A 13,428-nucleotide genomic window follows, 5' to 3' on the forward strand; every position below is an offset into this window, starting at 1 on the left:
AGACTAAACAATCCCAGCTCCCTCAGCCTCTCCTCATAAGTCATGTGCTCTAGACCCCTAATCATTTTTGTTGCCCTTCGCTGGACTCTCTCCAATTTATCCACATCCTTCTTGTAGTGTGGGGCCCAAAACTGGACACAGTACTCCAGATGAGGCCTCACCAGTGTCGAATAGAGGGGAACGATCACATCCCTCTATTCGACACTGAAAAGGGGCCATATCCCCACTTCCCATCACCGGGAACACTCAGGGCTAGAAAACTCCCTGCAGCAGCCCCAAGCAGCCAGCAGCCCTCCGGTAAACAAACCAACGTCGGCGTAAGACGGCGTTTCACTGCTTCGCCGAGGGAAGGGGGCTACCGAGAGATCTCACGTGCTCCCGGCCCCGGATTCGTTTTTGCATTAAACTCAGCCGCTCCGCTTCTGCTCCCAAGGCTCAGGGTCCGGCAGAGGGCTGCGGAGAGTTTTCGGCTGTAGCCGGAGCAATCCCACGGGGCTGCTTCTAGCATCTTCCCACCAGCGGGCCGGCACGTTTCGGTTACAGATCCTCGCCCCCCTCCCAGGCCGGGAGCTGTTTGCCCATTTCACAGGGCTCACGCGCCCCACTGGGAAAGAACAGCATTTCCTGTTGCCGAGATCCACGCGAAAGAGACGAGCCGGCCGAAATAAGCCAGGGAACGTCATCCCAGGGCATAGAGCCCAGCTAGCTCGGCACTCGTTTTTCTGACGGGTCACTCCTGCCTGAGTGGTGCCTCCCAGACACACCCACCCACCACGCCAGCTGCGTGTGGGTCGTATCTTTCGGTCGCTGTGTCGCGGACACAAAGGGCCAGTGCTAACCACACGTCTGGACGGCTGCCCCAGCGCCTCCCCGTATAAAGGAACGGGGACAAGGAGTAAATGCATCACTCTGCCCACCCCCAGCCTGCCAGAGGGAGGGCAGCCCCACTCCGCGCCCCCAAGTCTGGGGCAGAGTAATAAAACTTGCTTTCTATTAGCCTTTTATTGACTAGACCACTTCTCTCCAAGTGGGTGGATTAGCCCCATTTCACAGACAGGGCAGAGAGAGATGGACTTGCTTCCCCAAGGCCACACAGCAAGCCAGAGTCAAGAAGAGAACCCAGAAGTCCTAGTCCCCTGCCCATCTCTAATCACTGGCCTCCCATCATCTCCAACTCCCCATGGGCGTCTCCAGGGGATTCGTACACCCGACAGCCCGCGGTGCAAACAAAAGCCAGGGGGAAAAAAACCTGAAATTCAGCCCGACCGATTCCTCCAGCACTGCTGCTTGTTTCCTCTTCGATGGCTTTTGGAACAAGCCTTCCAGGGTATCTGCAGCTTGGCTCTGATCTCTGCCTCCTCCCAACTCCAGAAGAAAACCCTCCTGACCCAGGCACCAGCCTTAGCCACCAAGGAAAGCAAACGCCAACCCCCTCCCAGACGTCAGTAGCTTTCTACCATGTGAATGACGGTATCCCCAAGAGACCCCAACTATAGATGGGGCGTGTGCCTAGGATTTGGCTGGTGACCCTTCAGGACTCAGGGAAAGGAGACGCAGAGAGGGGAAGTGACTTGTCTGAGGTCATCCTGCAGCAGAGACGGTTGAGAACCCACGTCTCCCACCTCAGTTCCCCACGCAGGCCACGGTGGATTCCTCTCCGCCTCACTGAGTTACAAGGCGAGGGTTTAACACAGCAGGGCCGAGGGACGGCGTGAGCCCAGCAGCAGCCGTTCTCGAAGGGCCGCACCGAGGCCACGGCCTTGCAAGCAGCAGCAGGCCAGGCGTGGAGTGTCGAAACAGAGACCGGTGATTTCGTCACTCTCTGCGGCATTCGCTGCAATGCTCCCAGGCCAGAGGAGCCCGATGGGCTGCTCCCCGTCAGCGCAGGATAACGACAGCGTCTGATTCACCAACTCGGGAAATTTCAGCGGCAGGCAACTCATCTCGCAGGCGGGGGACCCCCCTCGCTATTGCTTCGTGACGCCCCGTCCGTGCTGCTCACTGGGGCACAGGTCACATTCACTAGCGATCAGCCGAGAAAGTGACCTTCCCTCCCACCCCCCTTCAGAGGCACGTCTCCCTTTCACAGCCACACCAAGAGTCCCCCACCGCACAGAGCATCACCGCCTAGCTCTGACTGCTCCTACAAGCCACGACAAGAACAGGGCTCCAGCCCGTGCCTGCGCTGGGAAAGCCGGGCCAGACACAGTGGTGTAGTTATTAAAAAACAAACAAAAAAAAAAAACAACACACCACACACACCCACCCCTTTCCGGCAGCAGTTTTTTAGCTGGCAAACCTGTTTCTGGCCCTTTAAGGGCCAGAGGAGGAGCCGAGAAGCCGGAACCAGACAGGTGACTGCTGCAGGGTCAGCTCTGAGAGCATGGGGACAAGCCAGGCTGGTGCCAAGGTGAAGGGAGGTGCTGGGGACGGGAGGGCGAGGTAGCTAACCGCAGGGCGGAGGAACCCTGGCCTTAGGAAAGCAGCCAGGAGGAGGAGGAGGAGGGTGAGTGCGGCCTGGCTGAGAGGGAACCAAATAAAAGCAGGGAAGATGGGGAATTAATTACAGCGAGGGAGGAGGGAGATGAATAGATGGGAGCGGTTCGACTAATAGGGTCAGGGTTTGAAAGCAGGAGCCGCGGCTGCGAGAGAACATTGGCTGCAGCCGTGAGCTGGCTGCTTCATTAGCTCCTCCCCAGATGAGCAGCACTGGAGGCGAGCGGGCGTCATTCTCCCGATGGGGTATTGATCGCGGGCCAGTACCGGCACCGGCAGCTTCCAGACGCCTCTCCCTGACCTCCCCCGTCGGTAACGGATTGTCTGTGTGGCGGCTGAGCAGACACATCTCCTTGGGCCTAGCCAGCACGGACAGGACTGGGCAGCATCGGATTCCTTTGAAACAAACAGTACCTTCCCCACCACACCCCAAGACACCCGCAAATCCCATCCCAACAACCCCCGGCCTCGGCTCCCGCCCGGAAATGAGCCACTCACCCCAACCGGCCAGCAACCCTCCCCACACCTGGGCAGGAGACAGAATTAGGCCACGGCTGCAATTCACAGGAGAGGTGGTGACAAGAACAAGGAGAATTCTGGACCCAGCTGGAGATCCTGAGCAAATGAGAAACATCACAGGCAGGAATGGGCGTGGGGGGTACTTAGGAGGCAGTTGTGATCAATTCAGTGGGCAGGGAACCGGGATGCTTAGAAACCCACGGAGCAGCTCACAGAACCTCGGAACCAGCCAGAAGCTTTCAAGAGACGGCAGCCGAGAGTTTAGGCCCTGTATTATTCTAGGCAGCACCGGTTTGCTAAACCCAACGCCGATTGAAACGCAGGTGGGTGGTTTGTTGCGTTGATTTCATTTCGATTAAAAACAGGGGGGTTCTTTGCGTTCGATTTCAGCCTCTCCAACACAGGGGTTTAGCCAAGCCAACATGGCAACAGACTCTTGAGACATCTGCAGCAGCGCCAACCACCTGCTTTGTGTTTCCCCAACCACTTCAGACCCATCTAGCCACAAAGGGTTAACCGAAAGTGTGATTTTAAACCAGTTTCTTTAAACCAGTTTCATTAAACCAGCATAACCTGCGCACACCTCCTTATATTGGTTCCCATCCGTTTATAACTCACATCGGTAACCGGACGGGCGCAAATGAACCAACGTAACCAGTTTGAAACCGATATATTACCCGCGTCCACACACAGGAGCTAAACCAGTTTACACAGATTTAAATTAAACTGGGACAACTTGCGTCTAGACAAGCCTGTAAAACTGGTCCTGCTCAGGAACAATAGATGGCTTTAGGCCCAGCCAACCCAGGGCTTTTGTCCTGGTACAACCATGTCCGGTCAGGGGTGCATGATTTGTAGGGGGACTATCCAGTTACCCCAGGACGAGCCTTGGTATGAACCCCGTTACCCCAGCATAGTCCACCCCCCTTCCTGTCCGTTTACATGGGATAACCGCATTGACGCTAGGGGAACTGTATGTTTCTCCTGGTCTAGTTAAAGCGGTACGTCTTGTGTGTTCAGACAAGGCCTTCTACCCGTCAGCAAGGTCCGCCAGAGGTGGATTCAGTGCAGACAGGGTCTGGGCCTCCCTCACCCACAAGGGAACCGAACGAAAGAGGGAAACCGACTATAAAACACAAGCGTGAGAAAGGCCTAGTCAGGGGAACCAAGAGCGACGAATACACACGCCCAGCGTCAGCAGCCCCCGAGTTCGGTTTTAAGGTCCTCCCCCCTGTTTTGGCTTGTCCCCAAGGGCTTTTAACTCACTCAGGGAAGGGAGAGCTCTGAAATAGGGTTTTTACATTGCCTTGGACCCTGGAAGGTAATTTTTAACAGGCAGAGATGGACCCGGGCCGGCCAGAAAGGGGCTGCTGTGGCCCAGGTTCCCAAGCTCCGGGAAGTCCAGAAACTGAAACCAAATGGGGTTGGGGAGGAAAAAAAAAAAAAAGGACATTTCAAAAACAACAAGAGACGCAACAAACCCGGCTGCCATTTCCCCGGCCACTTCCTGCAGGGGGGAGAGGAAAAGGGCTGCTGGCACCCGGGGCTCCGTGTGTATGTGTGACACAGCCCTGGACCCCACAGGGGATTCCCCCCCAGCCCCTCCCCCCCCAAAATGCTGGGGGATCCCCCCCAGCCACACAGCGGGGACTCCCCTGGCTATCCTGTGATCTCAGCCACAGAACTCTCCCACCCCAACAGACATACCCAAGGATCCCCCCCTCCCCAACCACACACAGGAGACCCCCCCACCCCAGCTATCCATTCCCTGCCCCCCCCCCCAGCCACACCAGGAGGGGATCCCGCAACAGCCACATCCCAAGCCCCGCACAGGGGGCTGCACCCCTCCCCCTTCCTACGCAGGGGGATCCCTAACTGGGAGCCAGGGCTCCTGGGCTCTACCCCGCACCCCAAAACCCATCTCGCACAGGGAATCCCCCCCTCCAAAGAGGGAATCCCCCACAGTCTTGCCCCCTCCCTCCAGCCAAGCGACAGGGGGGGATCCCCCATAACCCTGCCCCCCCCAAACCAGCCACCGGGGGATCCCCCATAACCCTGCCCCCCCAAACCAGCCACCGGGGGGATCCCCCATAACCCTGCCCCCCCCAAACCAGCCACCGGGGGGATCCCCTCCCCAGGCTGCGGGGGGGGCTCTCCCACTCCCCCCCCGCCCTGCCCCCCCCCCGGACCTGGAGCGACGGGGCGGTGCCGGGCCCGGCTCGGCGCCCCGGCGGCGGGTCCCGCTCACATGGCCCGGGCCGGGCTGCGGGCTCGGGGCCGACTCAGCGTGGCCGGGTCCGGGGAGCCGCGCTGGGCAGGAAGCGGGGCCGGGCGGGCAGCCGGGTCCTAGCGCCGCCCTGTTCCCCCCCCCACACCCCCGGGGATTGGCGGGGGGCCGGGTCCTAGCGCCGCCCTGTTCCCCCCCCACCCCCCCCCGGGGACTGGCGGGGGGCCGGGTCCTAGCGCCGCCCTGTTCCCCCCCCCCACACCCCCCGGGGACTGGCGGGGGAGCCGGGTCCTAGCGCCGCCCTGTTCCCTCCCCCACACACACACCCCCGGGGACTGACGGGGGGGCCGGGTCCTAGCGCCGCCCTGTTCCCTGCCCCCCCAATTGGGGGGCCAGGCTGGGTCCTAGCACTGCCTTCCCCCCTCCCCAGGGATTGGGGGGCAGTATCTGCCCAGGGGGCAGGCTGTGCCAGTGCTGAGCCCCTCAAACTCAGTACAAGAGAATGGGGGTGTCCCCAAGGATATGGTGAGGGGGTGCCAGGGAGGACACTAGGGACACAGAGGGGGAGCAGATAGCGGGGTGGGAGAGGTCCTGATGAGGAGAGGGGCAGAGGGCACTGAGGACACAGGGAGAAGGGGGTTGGGGGGCACCATGGTAGGACTCCCCAGTGTGATGCCAGCCTGGGAGACTTTGGGGAAGCCCCCTCCCCCCCCAGGTTGCTGGGGTGTTATCTCCCCTTCCTTAGCTAAAGCTCTAGTCCCCGCCCATCCTCAGGTAGGGGCATCTCCTTAGCTTCAGCTCCCTCCTCTATTCAGACACACCCCCACTCAGCTCCAACTCACAGCTTCCCTCCTGCCCCCAAAGGGACCCCCTGCCCCCCTCCATAGAGCTCATGGCGCTTTACAGTGGGTCAGGGCCAGCATGCCCCACCTTGCAGAGGGGAGACCGAGGCACCCAAGGGAGTCACAGCAGGGAACAGAACCCAGGAGTCCTGGATCACAACCCCCCACCTTTGCTCTAATCACTAGGCCCCGCTCTCCGCCCAGAGCTGGGAGCGGAACCCAGGAGTCCTGGCTCCCCATATTGTGCTCTAACCATTAGGAAATGCTACCCATCCTCCTCCGCAGCACTGCATTTCCTCACTCCACCCTCCCCAAATCCGAGCTCCCCAGACTCCCAGACGCGTGGCCCCCTGGGAGCCTCCCAGTTCGCCTTTCACCTCTCTCTCACTCGCGCACAGAGCTCGGGAAAGCACAGAAGATGCCCCTCGAAGCGTAGCGCAGAGCAGGGAGGGCAAAAGCTGGCTAGATGCTGAGCATTTACAGCCTCTCCCTGGTGCATCCTTCGTTCCCACTGCCCGGCTCCCAGGAGAGCGATCAATCCCAAACCCAGCCCGCTCATCTCCATAGCTAACCCCAGGCCAGACCCCGCACCCCCACGTCAGAGATGAGCCCCAGGGGCAGAGTCGGGAACCAGCCTTGGTGGGCAGTGGGTTTAGTTCACCCCATTGTGGATCAGCATCTGGATCCAAAGCCCCATCCCTGCACCTAATGTGCCCCACAAAGTGGGGGCTCGGACTAGCTCCTTGCAAGACAGCATGGATGCTGGACCTCTGGGGAGAGGCCAGTGGCTGCATCTCCTGGCTTTGCTGAGCCGGGTCCAGACGCCAGCGACTTGAGCTTTCCATCTGCCGTAGCGTCAGCAGATTGGGGCTGCTGATGGCTCCCTCCCAGCTCCAGGGGGAAAGTGGAGGACCAGGAGGGGCACACGCATGGATCAGAACAGCCACCGGCCGCACCGATCTGGAAGGACGCAGGGAGCAGGCAGCCGGAGATGGAGAAATCTTACAGTGTAAGCGGGCACAAGCCCCCCCCTCAGCCGCCTCCTCCCGGTGCCGAATGCTGACTCAGCCAGACAGCTCGGTATCATCATCAGCCCTCCCCTAGGCCTCTCACCCAAGGATCTCAAAGCACTCCACTGAGCCAACAGCTAATCCATCAGCACAGCCCCTCTGGGAGGCAGGCGTCACTCCCATTTTACAAGTGGGGAAACCGAGGCACAAGCCGGGAAATGACTCATCCACCCCCCCAAGGCAGCACAGCAAGTCAGGGCGAAGAAAATAACCCAGGAGTCCTAGCACATCCACCCCACCCAGCCCCCGAGCCTTGCCTCCCCAGCTCTGCTTCCTGTGGCAGACAGGAGGATGCAGGACGAGTCCAAGGCCCGTGAACCCTAAGACCTGCTGGGTGGTGGGGTGTCTACGTACTGGCCTAGACCAGCCTGGCCCCACAGGGGATGGTACACACAGTGGGGAAGATGGAACGGTCACACCAGTGAGGAGGAGACGGCTCCTGAATCCACAGGGACGTGGACCTGAGAACGTCAAACTCATCACACAGAGTTTGAACCCCCCAACGGCCAATTAGTTACATCCCCTCCCCTGCGCCCCCACCCTCTCACCTGCCCTCTTCAGGAAGGGAGCCCGAATACAATCCAGGTGGGCACAAGCAGGTCAGGTCTCCGAGCCTCACGGGCATTTGCCGGCCCAGCCAGCGCAGGCTGCAGCCCCCCCAGCTCTCACTAGGAACGCGGCACTCAGCTGCCCTTTGGTGCAGCCCCTGGGGGGGAGGGGGTGTCCCAGCCCCCGGCAGGGCTGCACCAGCACCCTCCCCATCGCCACGCAGAGCCCAGCTCAACCAGCCCCCCTCCCCTCCCCAGCTTGCCTCCCCGCGGGGGTGAGGGACGCACCAGGCAACCCCATTAGCGAGAGCCGTGCTCAGCTCCCGTTGGGGGCGGGAAGGGGGGGAGACTTTGCTCGCCTCCGATGCCAGAGGCGTAAGTAGGTTAAGGAGAGAAGCTGTGGTAATCCCAAGCGGGGGGGGGGGGGGGGTGTTCCAGCATGGGAGGGGGGTGGGTGGATGGAGCAGGCCTCCAGCATGGCTTGGTGGGCTGAGCAAATCTGGGGGGGAGGGGTGCAGGGGATCTCCCCTACGCATTCACGCGCAGGGGCCCTGCCAAGCACAGAGCTGGGCACATGGTCCTGCCCGGCGAGCTCCCCGAGCCGCCCCAGCAGGGCCACTCCCCCAAGTGCTCAGGGGATCCCTCACTGAGCCAGCCCCCCGCTCCCCCCGTCTGCTCCCAGGGCCACAGGCTGAAGGGGAAGGAGCAGGGGGGGCTCCAACCTGCAGCGTTGAGGGAGGGGGTGCCAATCAGCTCCCCTTGACTCTAGGGCTGTGGGACGAGACGACTCCCACCTCTGCTCCCCCCCCCACCGCGAAAGGCTTCCAGCCCCTCCCACCTGCATCACTGCTCTCCCTGGACCCCCACACCCCATCTCATCCCCACTCTTGTGGGAAGCCTCCAGCCCCCCAGGCTCTGAACACGAAGCAATTGGGGGGGGAAGCTGCCTGCTGAGCATCCCTCGCCTCTCCTGCCTCTGTGCCACCCAAGGGTGCAGATCCCCCACTCCACCGGGGAGTCCTGGCCACATCTCCAAGCAGGCGTAGGAATCAGAAGTGGGTGGGAAGAGAAGGGACTCTGCATGCGCCTGGTCTGGCTCTCTGCCCTCCCCCAAGGGGGGCTAGCTGGATCGCTCCCGCTAGCCGGCCCAGGGCCCCACTCCCACCCCACCCACCGCTGCCGGGTTGGTCTATTTCTAAACTCTTCTGCTTTTCTCCTGCTCAATTCCGGCCAGTTCTGAACCTTCCGCCCCATCCCAGTGCCCCACCATCCCAGTGGCCCCAACTGCAAGAACCCCTCCTCAAGCTCCCCTGCCCAATGTCCCCCTGACTCCCCCCACAGTTGCCAAGCCCACCCAGAGACAAGCTCACAACTCTGGGAGGCAGCAGATGAAGGCTGGAGTGGGGGACCCCATCACCACCCCAACTCCTCTGCCATGGGGAAGATGCCACAAGCCGGCTCCAACAGCCAAAGCATTGGAAGGGGGGGGAAATCATGTGCCCCCCCCAGCAGGGAGAAGGGACCAGGATTGGGGGAGGAGTGCAAGCCCCCCCATCTACTCTCACCTGGCCCCCTCAAATACACACAGGGCCTTGTCCCACCACCCCATAGCCGAGGGGTTTTTAATGCTCTGCTGGAGACAGCTCAGCCCCAGGAGGGATTGGGGGAGCACCCAAGGGGGGCAGGGAAGAACCATCAGATGATCTGGCCACATGGACTTCTTTCCTGCCCCCTAAGTTACTGGCTGCCCCCCACCCCCGTTCCAGTAGCCCCCCGGGAGCATCCGGACAGGGCAAGGCACGGGCTGGTGTTCAGGGTGGGGGGCAGGATGCTAACAAGTCCAAGGGGCATGGGGGGCGGGGAGAGGCAGTGGGGGCTGCCTCCAGATTGGCCTGTGGCTGCCAACTCCTCCCCTCTCTCCCATGTCACCCCCCCCCCCCCAATCAGAGACAAAACCAGGAGCCATTGTGGTCTGGGCGCCGCTCCAGGCGGCTGCAAGGTGCAGGGGGAACAGATGGCTAAGCTTGGCGAGCGCTTGTGCCAGGCAGTGGGGGGAGGCCCCCCCCACAGGACCTCCCCCCCCGCCCAACCCCTGGAGCGCACCCTGCACTTCCCCTCCCACCAGTGATCAGCAGGCAGCCGGGAAGCCTTCGCCAGCCCGCTCCTTGGCTCTGCCCGTGAATCACCATCAGGACAAGCACGGACGCGTCCCCAGCCAGGAGGGGGGACGCCTGACTGTGTCCCAGCAGGCCCTGGGAGAGATGGGCGGGGGGGGGGGAAACAGGGCTCCCCCAGCACCGATCTGCCCAGACAACTCCTGGCCCAACCGATCAGGGACATGGGACCCAGGGCAGCAGCAGCGTGAAACGTGACCAGGCCAGGCCGGGCGAGCCCTTCACGGACCCCTCCAGCCTCAGCACGCTCTCCTTCCCAAGGACGCGGAGCCGGGGAAGAGGACACAAGCCCCCTCCGCGCCGTCCCTAGCACGGAGCCACAAAGACGGAGACCCCGGAGGGGTCCCATCAAGCGAGGCCGGGCAGCAGGCCCTGGCCCGATGCCAGGCGAGGAGTCAGACGCTGCGCCCGCCTTCCACCCCCACGCGCCCAGGAACACCCCCCCGCCTGCCACAGCTGCACCAAAGCAGCTCACGCTTCCCGGGGACAATTTGCACAAGCGTTTTCACTGTGTGTGTGGGTATTTATTTATTTATTGCTGACCGCCCCCCCCCCCCGAAATTTTGCTTTCCCGTGAAAATATTTTCCCACGGGCAGATTCACCCCCCTCACCCCGGCCCCCAGAGGCACGGTGGGTCAAAACTTTTCCGTGCAAAGACTTTCACCAGGCCCATTTCTCACGCCCCGGTTCCAATGCCTCCTCCCCAGTTCTGCCCCTCGCCCCAGCTCCCACTTCACCCAACCCCCCTGGGCTCCATGCCCCTGGACCCAGCTTCCCTGCTGGGGAAATTTGACCCCCACCGGCATCTCCAGGGAGCAAAGGGCTTTCACTGGTCCCAGGATAATCTCCCTGCTGGGCAGCACGTGGCTGTAGGACCCCAGCACCATTAGCCCACCCCCCCACGCAGACCCCCAGAAATGCTGCCCCCCACTCCGACCCTCTCTGACAGTGTGGAGGTCGAGGCTAACAAGGTCGCAAGTTGCCAGGCAGCAGCACAAGACAAGGGAGGAAGCTTCCAGCATCACTCGCCAGTCAATACGAAACAGCTGGAGAGAGGGGATCAGCCAGCCCCCTGCGCCCAGCGGAGACCATGGTGCCCCCCTACCGCGCACCTGCGGCCCTGCCCGGCACCTCAGTCCCCACTGGCCCAGGCTAGCCAGACGCTGCCGGGAGCCGGCTGCACCGTGCGCCCGGGGAAAGAGGAGAAACAGCCAGGCCTAGGCTTCGCTCCAGCTGCCAAGACCCTCTGCTCTGGCCTCCCCCTGCCACCCAGCGGGACCAGAGTGCTTTGCAAACCCTAGCTCAGGCAACGGGCGCCACCCAGCTAGAGAGCCCAGTCCAGCCAGAGCCCTACAGCCTCCGGACCGGGCCCCCAACACACACTGATCCACGGTTCCCACTTTAACCCCCTACCCCGGGAACCAGGCAAATGTTCTCCCAGTTGTGCAAGTGGGGAAACTGAGGCAGGGAGGTGAAGCAACTCCCAAAGTGGCCGAGCTGGCGGTAGAACCCAGGAGTCCTGACTTCCCGCATCCCTGCTTTAACTACTAGATCCCCTTCCACCCCCAGAGCCGGGGATGGAACCCAGGAGTCCTGGTTCCCAGCCCCTCCCCCCACAACTCTATTACCCAGTGACCCCTCATTTCACATTCATTCCCAGCCTGACTAAAGGGGTCTGGGGAGGACCCCCCCCATACAAGAACCCCTAAGAGGAGCATCCCAGATGACACCGATCACAGAGAGACCCCCAAGAGCAGGCAGGGGCCAGGCCATGACAGAAGGAGGGAGGGTCCCCCAAACCCATCCCTGGGAGCTGGGCAAAGCCCAGGCCAGCATGCCAGGGAACAATCCTGCCCCAGAGCCCGTGGGGCAGGGAGGGGGAACAGGCCAGATGGTGCTTTACCAGCTGTGTCCCAGACCCCAGACCACCCTCTGCACCCCCCACTCTGCCCACATCACAAGCCCCAAACTCCCCCAGGCCTCTGTTTGCACCCCCCCCACCCCACCAGCTGCGTCACAAGCTCCACCCCCCTCCCACACACACACTTTGCACCTCCCCCCCCAGCTGTGTTCCAAGACCCAGATTCTCCGGGGCCCCCACTTTGCACCCCCAACTCTCCAGCTGCATCACAAGCCCCCCCACACACACACACACTCCCCTTTGCAACCCCCCCACCCAACCGCGTCACAAGCCCCAGACCCCCCTCTCCACCCCCTGCCGCTGCGTCACAAGCCCCAAACACCTCCCCCCCCGGACAGAGTTGCACAAAGTTTCTCCCAGCATCCAACGCCCCCTTCACCTGGGGGAGGGCAGAGCGGAGGGATCCCCCCCCACACACATACTCCAGGCAGCCGGATCGGGGGATCCCCACCCGGGGGGGGGGGGGCAGGCAGGGCCCATGGCTTTGGGACCCAGGAGGCTGCACGCAGCAGCTGGACGGGGGGGCCCCCCGGGGTGCACCCCGCGCTCCTTACCTGGCCGATGGGGGGCGGGGGGTCCCGGGGGCGCAGCAGCTCCGGGCCGCCGCCGCCGCCGGGCTCTGGCTGGGAGCAGGTGGCTGCAGAAGCCCGGGCGGGCGCTGATGTCACCGGCGGGCGCTGCTCCTCCCCGCCCGGCCCCGTGCAGGAGGCAGCCGGATGAATTATTTAAAGGTGCAGGAGCCATTTGCAGCCGGAGCGGAGCTAGCCCCAGCCCCGGGGGGGGGGCCTAAGCGCGGCCGCCCCTCCCCCCTCCGGCCCTGATGTGCAGGAGGGGGCGGCGGCTGCAGGCCGTAATGGGGAGCCCCTCACCCCCACCCAGTGCATGGGGTGCCCTGGCGGATGTGCACTGTAATGCCCCCCCCAATGCACCGTGACCGACGTGCATCGTCATGGGGGGGCCCCCCAATGCACCGTGACTCACGTGCATCATAGTGGCCCCCCCATGCATCATGACGCACGTGCATCGTAATGGGGACCCCCCATGCACGCTGACCCACTTGCATCGTAATGGGGACCCCCCATGCACGCTGACCCACGTGCATCGTAATGGCCCCCCCAATGCATCATGACGCAGTGCATCGTAATGGGGACCCCCCCATGCAAGCTGACCCACTTGCATCGTAATGGGGACCCCCATGCACACTGACCCACGTGCCTCGTAATGAGGACCCCCCATGCACGCTGACCCACGTGCATCGTAATGGGGACCCCCCCATGCACACTGACCCACGTGCATTGTAACGGCCCCCCAATGCACCATGACCCACATGCATCATCATGCCCCCCCCATGCACCCTGAGCCACGTGCATCATAATGGGGCCCCCAATGCACCATGACCCACGTGCACTGTCATGGGTCCCCCCCCAATGCACCAGGACCCATGTGCATGATAAGGGCCCCCTCAATGCACCATGACCCACGTGCACTGTAATGGCCCCCCAGTGCACCATGACCCACATGCATCATAATGGACCCCCCCCCAATGCCTGTCTGGGCACCCTCCGATGCCCTGGACATGCCACATGCACCCTATGACACCCCCCCTAGTACACCAGGCACAGGGTAAAAA

Source organism: Natator depressus, chromosome 20 (assembly GCF_965152275.1).
Source record: "Natator depressus isolate rNatDep1 chromosome 20, rNatDep2.hap1, whole genome shotgun sequence".
Lineage (NCBI taxonomy): Eukaryota > Metazoa > Chordata > Testudines > Cheloniidae > Natator > Natator depressus.